This window comes from Saccopteryx leptura, chromosome 2 (assembly GCF_036850995.1).
Source record: "Saccopteryx leptura isolate mSacLep1 chromosome 2, mSacLep1_pri_phased_curated, whole genome shotgun sequence".
NCBI lineage: Eukaryota > Metazoa > Chordata > Mammalia > Chiroptera > Emballonuridae > Saccopteryx > Saccopteryx leptura.
Genome location: NC_089504.1, coordinates 268,342,194 through 268,356,944, shown reverse-complemented (window position 1 = coordinate 268,356,944; position 14,751 = coordinate 268,342,194). Strand labels below are relative to the sequence as shown.

General features: G+C 38.3%; 1 protein-coding gene across 1 annotated transcript in view; it reads right to left on the bottom strand.

Annotated features, from left to right (window-relative positions):
* PLA2G4A (phospholipase A2 group IVA) overlaps nt 1–14,358 on the bottom strand; it is a 150,698-nt gene extending 136,340 nt beyond the window's left edge. Inside the window, exon 1 of the mRNA XM_066361735.1 lies at nt 14,267–14,358. The gene's annotated coding sequence lies outside the window, so the exon portion shown is untranslated. The remainder of the gene's footprint in view (nt 1–14,266) is intronic.
* Nucleotides 14,359–14,751: the final 393 nt, after the last annotated feature.

Genomic DNA, 14,751 nt, shown 5'->3' with positions numbered 1-14,751 from the left:
TAAGGGCTGGGAAACTGGCTGGCCCAGTCTCACAACTGCATTATGAACAAAGCAAGAAAGAAGGTCCTTTCACCAGGAGCCAATTCCTAGTTTACTTTCCTGGCCCATCTCTCTGGTTTGTTGTTATTTTCCATTGTTTCACCTCCTGGTGGCAAAAAAAAAAAAAAAAAAAAAAAAAGCCATTCGGGCTATATTTTAGGTCACACAATTTTGGAACTAGAAGCAAATATTCATAATCACCACCTAGATAGAACTTCAACATGCAAACGGTTAAGCAGAGGCCTAAATATATAAACAAATTTATCTAAGCTCACCCAGGGAGAGAACAACTGAATGCATCTCTTTTTTAATTCCTCACAGAGGAAAGACCATGTGAGGACATGAGGAGAAGGTGACCATCTGTAAGCCAATGGAAGAGGCCTCAGAAGAAAGCAAATCCGCTGACATTTTGATCTTAGACTACTTCCAGCACCCCTTCCTATCCCCTGCAATGCATCCCCACACACATACTCAGGCTAAAAAGGAAATACAGACAAAATAAAAAAAGAACATATAGGTAAATTTTAATTTGACTGAAATTTTAAGTTGCCACGTTATTATTTGTTGGTAGACGCAAGATACAAGTTTGAGGGCAGTGAATAACTGAATTTCTTTAAATGATTCATCAGATAAAGCTTTTAAAAACTCATTTTCATCTTTTATACTTCCTTGGATTGAATCATAGTTATAAAATGTTTACTTACAAACACTAGATGGATTGTTTCCAAAATTCCTCTCCCCACACAGACCATTATGGAATAATGTCCCATTGACAAGCGTTAGCTATATTAAGTTCATTTTGAGAAAATGTAGAATAATATTCCACCTTCCACTTAAAAGAAACTGATAATGGTGATGCACTTGTTGTTAACACTTTTAAAATATATCTACCAAGGTGACACAAAAGGCTAGGACCAGGCGTGTGCTTTGAGAAGCACCTTTATTTCTCCAGCTTTCTCTCTCTGGACCAGACAGTTTACAATATTCTCCCTTAGGGAGCATTTGTGAGTTGTTGGGGCTTCCACTCCCTCCTTAATTGCAGCCTTCTTTTATGACGTACTTGATTGCCACAGTAGGGAAAGCCATACAGTATATTTTTTCTAAAGTAAACAGTCCTGGGAAAACCCCCAGGAAAACCGTCACACTGCCTTTAATGTTTCATGTGGGTTAGGTTGATCTTGTAGTTAAAGTAGGAATGTCGACAATGGTCTCCAAGTGGGAAAAAATGGACAGAAAAATGTCATGGGAGGGGTGGAAGATCAGCAGGGCTGCATGCCTGCCCATGTCAGGTGTTACGGTGAAGTTAAACCAGACAAGCATTCCACAGAAGCAAGTAAGAGGAGTTCAAGTTCGCCATTCTTTTGTCAGGTTGTAAGAAGTTTTAAAATACACTTCTAGACACTGTGAATGACAGTTAACTTTTGAAGTAACCAGGAAACCCAGTCATTTGCAGGATTAAGAGCTCTGTAAGTAGAAAGTATGCATTTGAAAGGAGTATCTTAAGGAATTGTTTGTTTGTTTTGTAGTATGGATCACTTTGGCAGCCTGGTTGAAGCCCAGGGAACTCTTGATACACGTATAAATTTCTTGAAGTAAAACACTGGATTACAAAGAAAACAAATTATATCGAAATATATGGAGTCCATGCAGTCTAGAAGACCACTTAAATGATCGTTTCAATAAGCTTTGGAGCTCTGGGTCATAGTCCCTCCCTCTACTTCTGTAGAGTACACCTACAGAGTTCTAAAGTTCAGTGTAAAAATATTGAGGACAGAAGAACTTACAACACAATAAAGTGTGAAATAATAGAAAACCAATTATTTATTTTCATACTATCAACCTTGGCTAGCACCATAATAAACATGCAAGCACAACGTGAACATTTAGGTGTTACCTATATAAACACAGGTTGAAATCAATTAGAAACTGTCATTTGCTCCAAAATATGAAACTTGTGTTATTTTCCACCATTGATGAGCAAGCTAGAATACAGCCTCAAGGCTATCAGTAAAATTTTAAGAATGTTTTGGTTGAGATTCTGCTGGTGAGATATGATGCCTCGGTGAGTTTTGTGAAAATAGGGAACAAAAACAATGTTATTCTCTTTTCTTCATTTAGGACAGGAAGCAGCTCGATAACTCTACCTAAACCACAGCCTAAAAAAATACGGAAAGTGTCCGGAATAAAGTGCAGAATGACTTTCCAATTCACGGCATGTCTCGCGGAAATAGGAGGAAAGGAGGGCAAAGAAGAACCTTCTGGGTGCCAGGCCGTAAATGCATCTGGAAGACTACTGAGCTAGAAGCCAACTCCGTGCCATCAGACCACAAAGAGCTTCCCCTTCTCACCATACTGCCCAGCTTCACCCACATGGACTCATCGCTTCCATTCACAGAAGCGCCTGTCCATCGTTAGTGTAAGACTAAAGCATCTTAATGTTAAGAGGATTTATGAAAAATGGCTAATGAATCTTTTTTTTAAAAAAAATGAGTTTTGTTAAAGCTTTGAGGAAATATAAGAGTTCAAATTTCACCTGACCTGTGGTGGCGCAGTGGATAAAGCATTGATCTGGAATGCTGAGGTCATGGGTTCGAAACCCTGTGCTTGCCCAGTCAAAGCACATGTGACAAGCAACCAATGAACAACTAAGGTGAAGCAACTATGAATTGATGCTTCTTGTTCACCTCACCCTCCTCTCTGTAAAATCAATAAATGAAATCTTAGAAATAAAAGAGTCAGTATTTCAATAATATTATTTTAGTTCTTGAAAATATATCATTTTAATTATGGTAAACAGGGTTTAAAAAGAAACAACAGGTCCAAAATGGAGTCACTTGTGCTAAGCCCCATATCAGCTCACCAAGGCCTAACTGTAGCTGCAAATTCTTGCAGAAATGTGACCTTTAACTGGTCAATGTGGAATTACCCTGTCAGTGTGTATGAGGTACATGACAGACCCTAACCCTTTCACCCAAAAGAAGGTGACCTTGCCTGAAATTATCCATTCTTTCTTAGAAACTTCCTTGTTCTACTCTGCTTATAAAAGCCTTTCACTTTCTACAGCTCCTAGATCCGTGATGGCTAACCTATGACACGCGTAGCCATTTTCGATGACACGTGGCCGCATACCAGAGAAGTACGGGGCCGCATGCTGAGAAGGACGTTTCATCCTTAGCTCCTGCACGGCCAGGTGCAGTAGCTGAGGATAAAACATTTGCTGTAGTGTAGACACTCTGTGCCGGAGGTCTGTAGGCCAAAACATTTTTGTTATTTAAACTATAAATATTGCAAAAGTTATAGTTTTTTTCTCAAAGTGACACACCACCCGAGTTATGCTCAGTTTTTTTGTTTTGTTTTGTTTTGTTTTGTTTTTTGTATTTTTCTAAAGCTGGAAACGGGGAGAGACAGTCAGACAGACTCCCGCATGCACCCGACCAGGATCCACCCAGCATGCCCACCAGGGGCGCGCTCTGCCCACCAGGGGGCGATGCTCTGCCCCTCCGGGGCGTCGCTCTGTTGCAACCAGAGCCACTCTAGCACCTGGGGCAGAGGCCAAGGAGCCATCCCCAGCGCCCGGGCCATCTTTGCTCCAATGGAGCCTTGGCTGTGGGAGGGGAAGAGAGAGAGAGAGAGGAAGGAGGGGGGGGTGGAGAAGCAAATGGGCGCTTCTCCTATGTGCCCTGGCCAGGAATCGAACCCGGGTCCCCCGCACACCAGGCCGACGCTCTACCACTGAGCCAACTGGCCAGGGCCTATGCTCAGTTTTTTGGTGAATTTTGACACACTAAGCTCAAAAGATTGCCCATCACTGTCATAGATGCTCCTTTCTGCTTGTTAAATGAGATCCTGCCCAATTCATAAATTGTTTAATAAAGCCAATTAGATCTTTAAATTTACTCGGTTGAATTTTGTTTTTTAATACCAAGCTGTTCTCGAAAGCTCTAAGGATTGAAAAAGAAAAGGAAGTGCCTTTCAGTTGTAAAATGAAGGATTTATTGTCAGACTGAAGAAGGAAGAACATCCTGGTAGCCGGCTATAAAATAAATACCCTCCTTTTTGATGATTGATTCTTAAAATGTAATGTTTTAGTCATCTTTATGTGGTGGAGCGGTAATTATTCAAATAGTGTAAAGCCCTCAGGAACCTGGAGTAGACAAAAGCTAAGGAAAGCTGAGAGATGTGCTATAAACCAGACACAAGATGTTAGCTAGGTATCCAATAAAGGCAGGCGAGGCAACAGTATAACTATCAGCACTTAAAATGACAAGTGTAGCCACCGGCTCCTGGAACAGGCAAAGGCATTGAGATTCAGTAAAGTATAGAACCAAACTGGGTTTAACAATTGGTTAAGTAAGGACTTCAACAGGAGTTTGGAAGAAACAAAGACTCAATTTTTTCCTACCAAATGCCGGAACTCAAGCTAATTTGTGACTACTTCCTACTGGTTAATAATTACCTTGGATAAAAGAATGTTTAATCTACAAGCTCATGACTGTCTATGCATTTTTGTTTTATGAATTTACGTTTTGTGTTTTTGCTTAGTGTCCTGGTCATTCATGTTAAGGATTTCAGATTTTCTTTTTCTTTCTTTCTTTCTTTCTTTCTTTCTTTCTTTCTTTCTTTCTTTCTTTCTTTCTTTCTTCCTTCCTTCCTTCCTTCCTTCCTTCCTTCCTTCCTTCCTTCCTTCCTTCCTTCCTTCCTTCCTTCTTTCTTTCTTTCTTTCCTTTCTTTCTTTCTTTCTTTCTTTCTTTCTTTCTTTCTTTCTTTCTTTCTTTCTTTCTTTCTTTCTTTTTCTTTCTTTCTTTCTTTCTTTCTTTTTTTCTTTCCTTCCTTCATTCCTTCCTTCCTTCCTTCCTTCCTTCCTTCCTTCCTTCCTTCCTTCCTTCCTCCCTCCCTCCCTCCCACTCTCCCTCCTTTCTTCCTTCCTTCTTTCTTTCTTTCTTTCTTTCTTTCTTTCTTTCTTTCTTTCTTTCTTTCTTTCTTTCTTTCCTTCCTTCCTTCTTTCAAAACTCCCACTCCAGAAGCACTTAGCTATTCTCAGCCATTCTAGCTTCTCTGGGTTTGCTCCCAACAAGGTAACACAACTGGAGAAAAACCACATAACCAGGCACCCTGGTTGCAGTTTTAGGTTCACATTCTCAAAACTCAAAGAGGTTCTCAATACTACACAGCCTCTTTCCAGGGTTCTCCAGTGAATTTGGCACTCCCACTCTAGAAAATGACTTTCTTCCTCCTTTCAAGTCTCTCACCCCACCCCCATCTCCACCCCACTTATAACTGGTGACCTCATTTCCCTTCGCTAAGAAAACAGAAGGCACCAAAGGGAAGTTTCTCATCTTCCCACCAGCAGATCTGCAAACTCCTTCACACATACACAAAAGGGGCAAAGTTCCCACTCCTGTTACAGACCTGGCTCCACATGTTGCTTCTCCGGATGCAAAATCCCTCTCTCCTCCTCAAGTACTTCACTCTGATGGCCACCTCTTTCTTTTCTGAATCATCAGACCTTACTTTCTATCACACACTCCAATCGGCAAACCTGTTGTCTCCCTCTACTCCATTCTCTCCATATTCTCCTCTTACTCCGGGTCTCCATTGTTAGGCTGTGTTTCACCAACAGATTTCTCAAAAGGGCCATTTGCTCACACTAAACCCGAGCCTCCAAGTCCTCACTTCCCCTTCCTTCTCACTCTGTTCCGTCCACTGAAACTGCTCTTAATCAAGATCTCTCATGACCACCAAGTTTTCAAATGTGACCGTCACTTTTCTACCCTCTGCTTCTCTGGAACCACTCTCCACACTTTGCTTTGCCCCAACCCCTGGTTTTCTGGCCTGGTTTCTTGGTTGCTTCTTTGCAGGCTGACTTACCCACACTGTTCTCTGCCTGGAGCCTCCACCTTGAGTCACACCATTGTCACTCCATTCAGCTCCCGGGAAAGGCTTCTCATCCCTCTCATCTTGGCTTAAACTCTACTTCTCAGCAAAATCTTTCCATCTTTCACCTCCTCCCCCCGTTATATTCTTCTGTTAAAGTTCATTTGCTTCCTTTATTATCTGTTTATTGTTTGCTTAATTACTGTTTCTTTCCTCCAAGAGGGAATTAACCATACTTGCTTTATTCACTCAGGTGTTACCTAAATTTGGCATCACACCTAGCACGTAGTCAGTATTAATTAAAACTTACTGAATTGATAAAGGAATAAATGCATGCAGCCCAGTGATCAATTCCTGGTAGATAATAGCATCTGCATTTTTTTTTGGCTCAATAGGTACAATTCTTAAGTAAAAAAGAGAACAGGCTATCTAAATTTCTTTCTATAATATCTGTTCTTTTTCTTAAGTATTAAAAAATACATTTCCTACTATTTTTCTAGCTATACTGTACAAATTAATAAAATAGTATCTAGAAATTACTTTTCTTGCAGAAAATTGTAATTTTTCTAAGTGTTCTTTCCATTGAGACAATAGCTCATAAGGTATTAATTAACCCAGTCAATTGGTTGATCTAAAATATTATTTAAACAAAGAGTAAGAATTTCTGCAAATACTAAATGAGTCCCACAAAATTATTTTGTGTTGCCTTTGATCAAACAGAAACATCATTAGAGATAAGGGTAAAAATCAAAACCATGTAAATATTGTAAACTTTTATATATTTTATGGCTACATCTTTTTTTTCTAAAGTCAAGCACTTTATTTTTATTTATTTATTCATTTTAGAGAAGAGAGACAGAGAGAGAGAAATAGAGAGAGAGAAAGGTGTGGGGAGGAGCAGGAAGCATCAAGTCCCACATGTGCCTTGACCAGGAGAGCCCGGGGTTTTGAATTGGCAACCTCAGCATTCCAGATCGACACTTGATCCACTGTGCCACCACAGGTCAGGCTAAACTTTTATATATTTTAAATAGAAATCCCTAGTTGTTGCCCCTCAAAAAATAAGTGCCACGTAGCAAGCAGATTAGAAGTAACCATTTAAAATTTTTGTAATTAAGTTTTTAATTAACCAATTGGTTAATTAAATCTCTTCAATTTAGAATATTTGCTATGAGAAAGCTTCCTAAATACATATGTTAGTCTTCTAAGAATCAAAGATATAACAATATTTTAAAATTATTATCTGTGTTTGAGTTACCATTGCACATGGAAAGTAGGATTTAGAATAATAGAAATGCCTTAGTCATATCTCTGTGAGATCTAAGTTCATGACCTCAATCAATTTTAAATTTATGTGCCTGTTCTTCATGACAGCTGAATGGGAAGAAAGTTTTTACCAGTTTGATATCTGTGGTAGATATCACAGGGATATTATGAAGTCTTATTCACAGATGCAGGAGTTTATACAAGATGTCCCCATAAGTGCTCGCATCTTTAAGTACTTTCCCCTATGTCGCTTCCTGATAAATTCTTGCAGAATTGCTCTACATTACTTTTTTTTAATACTTCCATAATATTATACTTATACACTGCATATAAAAAACCCACAAAAGTGATTACCCTTTTGTTTCAATAAATAAAAAATGAAATCCTGAAGAACACTTGACACCATTTATCTGCCCCTCAACTATCTCAGGAAGACATTGTCTCTTCCACAATCACAGACCCAAGAATTCAGCAACAATACCTCCTTCCATAGAGAGCCTTACATCCCAGTTTATTGCCCACGTACTAAACTCAATTTGCTAATCTTGTTAAAGCTGTGGGCATTGAAGTCTGGGGCAAATAGGAAGTATGTCAATTTACTGACTGAACTTCAGAAACCATTTGCTGACTTAATGTTTCTAGTGACACAGTTGCATCCAGCACTCAAAGTTGACCTACTTACTATGTATTATTTATTAATCAGGTATACAAGTTTATAAGAAACCATTTTACAACTAATGTGAGTTGTTACCCTTGAAAAGGAATGTCTGATTTACCATAAGCTACTGAATTGTTCAGAAAAGTAAAATAATAGTAATTATTTTTTTATAAATGATTAATCCAATGTCGGAGTAACCATTTTAATACAAAAGTTCTATGCCAACTTCCAGGGTAAATAAAAAGAACAAAAGGCTCTGTAGGTTATGCTTGGAATATTTTCAGAGAATTCTCTGTTCCCTAATGAAAATAAAACCTCTGGTAAAATCAGCACTTTTTCTGTAACTCATAACATGTCTGTTTTGTATTTTTAGATAAAACTTTATATACCTAATCTCCTTAAATAAGCATATATCTATATAAAATGGTAAATAGGTCCAAAATTCAAATTCTATTTTTTTTTAATTTATTTATTTGAGAGAAAGAGGAAGGGAGAGAAAGAGATAGAAATATCAAACTGTTCCTGTCTGTGCCCTGACGGGGATCAAACTGGCCACCTCTGTACTTTAGAGTGATGCTCTAACCAACTGAACAATCCAGACAGGACCAAAATTCTAGATCATTTGCTATTTTTTCAAACTTTTTTTTTTTTTTTTGTATTTTTCTGAAGCTGGAAACGGGGAGAGACAGTCAGACAGACTCCCGCCTGCGCCCGACTGAGATCCACCTGGCACGCCCACCAGGGGCAACGCTCTGCCTCCTCCGGGGCGTCGCTCTGCCGCGACCAGAGCCACTCTAGCGCCTGGGGCAGAGGCCAAGGAGCCATCCCCAGCGCCCGGGCCATCTTTGCTCCAATGGAGCCTTGGCTGCGGGAGGGGAAGAGAGAGACAGAGAGGAAGGGGGGGGGGGTGGAGAAGCAAATGGGCGCTTCTCCTATGTGCCCTGGCCGGGAATCGAACCCGGGTCCCCCGCACGCCAGGCTGACGCTCTACCGCTGAGCCAACCGGCCAGGGCTTCAAACATTTTTAAATGTTTGTGCAATCTTCTCTATTAAGTCAATCAGTAATCCAGTTAAAAGAGAAGAACAATTGAGTTAATATGGAAACCTGTACTTTCCGACCTTTCCCAATAACTTTTCTGATGTTAAGAAAAATAGGAAGAGGCTGACAGTCTTAAAAAGAACACACATCGAAACTAAAAACACAAGCCAATTAATCAATTAGTCAACTAAAGCATCTGCAATGCATCAAAATGGAAATCATAAGACTTGGACATTTCTTTTCAAATTAGATAATCAGAAAACAGATTGTAAATTAAGAAATCACAAAATTGAAAAACTAAGCAAGTGTAGGCTGAGTGTTATAAACACATGCATTTTCTGTACTGTAGAGTACTAAAATTACACCTATTACAAATGACATATTTGTGTTCTAATTCAAAACATGCTGTTACCTAAAATACCTAAATTTGCCTGAAGACTGACTCCAAAGTCAAACAAACGAGGAGAAAGAGTAAGGAAAATGGAGTGCTGATTTACAACTGCATGTGCTAAGAAGCTATCAACCTGTCAGCTTTAACCCAGAGGTCCTTAAACTCTGATAATGATCACTTACAAGTGTTTGTTGAGTTTCTCTAGTCATTTGAATTCATTAAATAAGTGATTAGGCTGGCAATGTGGCTTTACAAGTCTGCTTCCTGTGAGCACTGAATTATTTAAGTTTGCTGGTTCAAAACCCTGGGCTTGCCTGGTCAAGGCACATATGGGAGTTGATGCTTCCTGCTCCTCCCCCCCTTCTCTCTCTCTTCTCTCTCTCTCTCTCTCTCTCTCTCTCCATATATATATATATATATCTTCTCTAAAATGAATAAATAAAAATAATTTAAAAAAACAAAAACTACAATTAAAAAAAATCAGAGAGAATCAAAAACAGAATCACAAACAAGAGTGACAAAAATTGGGGCATCTCTTTTTCTCAGGCACGGATGGTATTAAAAGAACAGAACACTATTTGCTCTATTTACTGTCTTGGAAAAGAACACAAAAACCAATTTTTTTGGTTCACACAACTGCCAGTCTCCAAATCGTCAGAGTAGAAAATGAAGAGTTCATTAAAATTTAAATTCATTTTCTCTAAGTTGGTTTGTGATGAACATGAATGCTATCTTTCTTATGAAAGCTTTATTAGGAATAACCATGTAATTCTTAATTATTTTCCTCAACATTGAGCAAATCTGGATGTCCCTGGAGGTGTGGGAGAGCCTACAAAGATTTTGGACTTCTTCTCAAAACCCACTTCAATTTCCCTAATTTTGAAGAATATGACAGTCTATGGAATAAAAATGGATTGCTTTCATTTTTCTATGCATCTCAGCCATTTTTAAAGGAGTTTCAGGAAACAATAAAGTCAATCCCCCAAAATTTAGAAAAGCAGCTTTCAAAACTTCTATTTCCAGTTCAAAATTTAGCCTTCAATGTTAAGACCCTTGACGCTCTTCAAAACTGAGGATCCCAAAGGGCCTTTGAGCATGTGAGTTATATCTACTGATATTTACTAAACTAGAAATTAGAATTGAAAAAAGATGTAAAACTCACATTGAAAGAGGCAATTCATAAACATAAACATGTAAGTGGCCATTTTGAACATTATTCAACCTTATTTCTAAAAAAAAATGCAAATTTAAATGAGATACCATTTTCATATAACAATGTCTAATTTTTACTTCGTTGGTTGTAGTATTTGAGCGATAATACAATGCTGACTTAGGGAAATTCTACTTTCTTATACTGCTTACAAATGGATACAATCTTTGTCAAGAACAAAATGGCAAAAATAATAACTAGCATTCCATGACATACTGTGAAATATTTTTAGAAATCCTCCACTTATTATTAGATTTCTATTTTACAGTTGAGAAAAGAATGTATTACTAAAGCAATTACTGGCTCACCTTGTAAGTAATGGAACTTTTGTTAGAACCTAGAATATATGTATACATATATACACTTATAAGAATCTATCCAATACCTGACCAGGTGGTGGCACAGTGGATAGAGCTTTGGCCTGGGATGCAAAGGACCCAGATTGCAAACCCTGAGGTCGACAGCTAGCTTGAAGCCCAAAGTCGTTGGCTTGAGCAAGGGGTCACTGGCTCACCTGGAGCCCCCCCCCACACACACACCAAGGCACATATGAGAAATCAATGAACAACTAGAGTGCCACAACAATGAGTTGATGCTTCCCATCTCTCTCCCTTCCTGACTGTCTGTCCCTCTCTCTGTCTTTGTCACTAAAAAAGAAAAAAGAATCTATCTAAAGGAAGTGAGTAAAGATGTGTATAAACATTTATGTGAGAGGTCTTAGCTGAAACATCATTTATTATTACAGTGGAAAACTGTAATCTATCTAAATATCCAACAGGTAATAATCTGCCAGCTCATTTCCACAGATTAAAATTACATCATGGTGAGAACCATACTCTCACTCATGGATGGATTGCCATTATTTGCACAGTGTGTAACATATACAATAGAAGGAACTCAATGATATTTGTTTAAGATATACATAAATACAAAATATTGCACGAGTACAAAAAAAAAACGTTTTAATGGAAAATTTCATGATTGAAGAGGAAGCATGTTATAAAACAGAATGATGAATAATATATTAAATTATTTAAACAAGAAGGCCATCATTAGTCTGAGGCAACTTTCACACCATGGCAACCTACACAAGCAAGCCAAAATCTAACCCTGTAAATGCCTCAAAGTTACAAAATTGAAAACTAAGGACAACCAATCACAAATAACCAACTAAGCTTTAAGCTTTGGCCAATCAATAACTTCCTTATTTTGCTTCTACTTTTTCTCTATAAAAGTCTCTGCCCCAGTATCTTGTTGGCAAAGTGCTCCTAATCACTTCTAGCTTTGCATCGCCTCATTCCAATTGATCTTTGCTCAAGTAAACTTTAAAAATTTTTAATATGCCCCATTTTATCTTTTAGCAAGTATGATCACAATTTTATAACACCTACATGTGAATGCATGTATAAAAAAAGTTTAGAAATATAGAAAAATGTCTAAGTGTACAAACAGCAATTCCCGTCTCTTTGCTGATGCATGCTAGTTACTCAATAAATATTTATTGATTGAATAAATGAATGAATGACATTATAAAAGTAGCTACCTCTTTGGGGGTTATAAGTAACTGTTTAATTCTTTGAAATTGTCTATATTTAATAAAACTTAAACAGTGAGCATGAATTATCTTTGTAATAAATGACTTATAAAACATAAGCATGCTGAAATATCTAGTTAGGAATTTTGGAATGAAAGACCAAATATAGACTTCCTACAAGCCAATTAAAAATAACTTGTACCTTTTTTCTACTATGTTTTGCTTACTGCATTCAGCAATAAAAAGTATCAAATGTTAGAGAAAAATGGCAAGCCTAATATTGTGCAGCTAGTTATTTATTGGGGTTAAGTCTAGAATCTAGGTCACTTGGTTTCCAGACAAGTAGTTTTTTCCGTTACACCAAATTGCGTCGAGTTCCAGAACACTAACAAATGAGCGAACAATACAGGCCCTGCAATAGTCACTGTAAGGTAAGTCTTTACTTATAAGTAAAATGATTTGCTAATTATTTAATATTATCAGAAAATTCCAAAGTTCTGAGAAATACTACATTTTCCTGTGACATGAATTGTTTCTTGGGAGGAGGGGTATGAACTTCCAAAAGCTGTGTCCTAATTTGTGCATGGTAGGGGAGCTTATGTGCAGTATTCTGGGGAAGGGTCCGCAGCTTTCATAATACTTATGAAAGGGTCTGGGATTAAAAAAGTTGAGAGCAACTAAAGCTATAAAGTTGGCAGTCAAGAGGAAGAAAAAAAACTGATGGTAAGTAAAAGGCATAGGAGAGGAAAAGGAACCATAGCTAATTCTGTCTTCCTCTTTTTTATTCCTGGAACATACTTTTAATATGCAAATGTCTGGTCTCATGACTTTGCTTTCTAAGCAAGTGACACTAGGAATGATGGTTAAAAACAGGCCAAATTATCTCTATGTTGTAAACTTTCACATAAGTGCAAAGTACTTCAAGAGTGATCTCTTTTTAACGTTGTGAATCATTTTGAAGTATTTTGCATTTATGTTTCATTAGGAAAAGGAAAATTATTGAATAGAATTCTTAGTTTCTTGTCCCATAAAATGTGCTTCCCCTACAGGAAGTTTTTGTAAAGCTGCTGTGGGCAAATGCAGATTAAACACTCCTCTAGGCATTTCACAATTATTGCTTAATTTAAAATTTAACTCTTCCTCTGCTCAATGAAAGAAGCAAATAACCTGTTTCTTATCCCAACATCAAACTTGATTGGCAGGGTCTAGGGACCTCTGGAATATAATTTGAAAACTCTTCGCAGGGTTTATTTCACTGCTACTCTCTGCAAATACGTCTTGGGCTATAGTTTCACATATAGCAACACACAGAAACAAAACAAACTACAAATTCTCCTGAAAGGGTTAAAAATGCATATATCATAGCTTAGAATTGACACCCATCCAACAGGTATGCCTCCGGGACTCTCCGTCTGCCTCAGCTGAATAAGTGCTTACGTCATCAACCAATCGGAAGAGCATCTCTTGTTTTAGTTTCCGAGGTGAACATCATTACTTTTACGACTAAAATGATTATAAACTGTAGGAGACCCAGACAGACTATGCCACTATTCTTTCAGTCCCAATGCCTTTTTTACTGCTTCTTCGAAAATAAAATTACTAAAAGTATTCACACTCAAAATGTAATTATTATTTGATCAAATCTTTTCCACTGTCTAGTTCGGAGCTCGGTTCTCCCGGCATGCCCACTACCTTAGGAAAAGGCGAATCAGAATACCAGTCATTTTACAATTAATTTTTCAATATTGACTCCCCCCGCCCCCCAGCATAACACTGCAACACATTAAATACCTAGGAATTTTTTTTGCATAAGTAACCGAAATGACTATTTTTTAATTCAAACTCAAATGATTCCACAAATTTCGTGGCTAAAGAGCATGGGGCTGTCAAATGCTCGCGGCTCAAGTACAAGGATCTGTGACTAGGGGGTGGCATCACGTGTAGTTCTAATAAGCAACACCTCTCTACCCTTTTCAGTGTTGGGGTTGGTTTTCTTTCGCGCTGTTAAGTGAAGGAAACACCTTTATCTTTCGACTCCACAGTGCATTTAGACCCCTTCAAACTGGCATTTGTTAGAGGAGGATTAAGTCCCCGATCTGTCACATTTCAAAAGGCAGAGGACTGGCACACTTTTTAAAATAGTGACTACTAGATTTCCTTCCGTCCTTTCTTTCTTCCAAGATACAAACTGAAAGCTAAGGAGGGTGGGAGAGAGACGTGGAGTGGAGTGGGGGAAGAGTAAATATATTGCTTACTGTTCCCAGAGTTAAAAGAGCTTCTTCGGGCTCCTTAACGCCTCTAGCTTTCTGTCAGGATCCTTTCAGAGCCTGGGACCACAGAGAAGTTAAAGTCTGGTCCTTGGTGGGCGGAGCTAAAATGTGGGCTGGCTTCTTTCGGTCTTCGCAGATATTTTAAGGTGGAATGAAAAGAAAGCAAGAGAAAGAACCGTCCCTGCAGATGCTGGTGTCCTGATGCAAATGATTACTTATCAGAACCATGAGTTTGAATCAGGACACACGTTTAAACAATATTTGAGTTAACTGGTCCTAAATTACAAGGATGATGGGGTGTGTGTGTGTGTGTGTGTGTGTGTGTGTGCGCGCGCGCGCGCGCGTGCGTGTCTGGAAGTTCTTTTTGTCCTTAAGTAGATACCACTTCTTCTTTTTTCCCAGACAAGAACTAAATCGAAAACATGAGTTACCTAGAGCACATTCGCATTCTTTAAAAGGCAATATTTAGA